The sequence below is a fragment of the Scyliorhinus torazame genome, chromosome 14, assembly GCF_047496885.1.
Source record: "Scyliorhinus torazame isolate Kashiwa2021f chromosome 14, sScyTor2.1, whole genome shotgun sequence".
NCBI classification, from domain to species: domain Eukaryota; kingdom Metazoa; phylum Chordata; class Chondrichthyes; order Carcharhiniformes; family Scyliorhinidae; genus Scyliorhinus; species Scyliorhinus torazame.
Genome location: NC_092720.1, coordinates 126,220,509 through 126,221,605, shown reverse-complemented (window position 1 = coordinate 126,221,605; position 1,097 = coordinate 126,220,509).

Below are 1,097 nucleotides of genomic sequence, written 5' to 3'. Positions count from 1 at the left end.
ATTATTCACATGCACCTCCGTTAGAAGACAAATGTTCAGGGCGGTGCACTGGTTAGCACTGCCCCATGGCACAGAGGATCCATGTTCGGCCCCGAGTCACTGTCCATGTGGAATTTGCACATTCGGCCTGTGTCTGCGTGGGTCACATCACCACAACCCAAAGATGTGCAGGGTAGGTGGATTGGCCATGCTAAATTAGAAACATTTTAAATGTTTTTTAAAAGAAGATGTTCACAGTGTCAAATTCTCCTGTCCACTGTTTCAATGGAGTCATTGCTACATCCATTTAAGTGTTGGGGAATAAAGTCACTTCAAGGCCTTGCTTAGCAAAACGACATTGATTCGGGTCGTTTATAAAGACGTGCAAGTGACAAAATGGACTAGTTTCCAAGTGACCAAATGGAAGATGTACAACCATCTGGAACTCTGCTGTGTCTTGCTGCTGAAGTAAACTTGAGACGAGAGGTGGGTCATTTGCATGGAGTGTTGAGACGGGAAGGAAAATTATTGCATATCGACATCAAGCAGACTACTCTTTTATAAAACATTTTTAAAATTTATTTTAAAAATGGACAAGGTTTACTTATCCCAATCTGCTCTTCCCTTAAATAAGATTGTGGTTGATCCTATAGTAATCTCAAATCTTCATCCTGCCTACCGCTGATAACTTGTCACCCCATTGCTCACCAAGACTATCCGTCTTTGCCTTAAAAATATCCAAATTGTCTGCTTCCACCCTTTTTTCAGGAAGAGAGTTTCAAAGATTGGCCTTATGTTTCGAAAGGGAGGCTCCCGAGTTCTTGATTCTGCCACAGGAGAAAACATTCTCTCCATGTCCAACCTGTCAATACCTCTCAGGTTCTTACATGTTTCAATCAAGTTGTCTCTTGCTCTTCTGAACTCTAGTGGATACAAGCCTGTCCAACATTTCCTCATTAGACAATCCATCCATTCCAGGTATTAGTCTAGTGAACGTTGTCTGAACTGCTTCCAACCTTCAACATTTTGTTGAATTAGTTTTGATTTCAGTTCATTAGAAAGGTTCCACCCAAGGAGTTGTAATGATGTGTATGTCAGTAAATATGCTGGAGATTAGA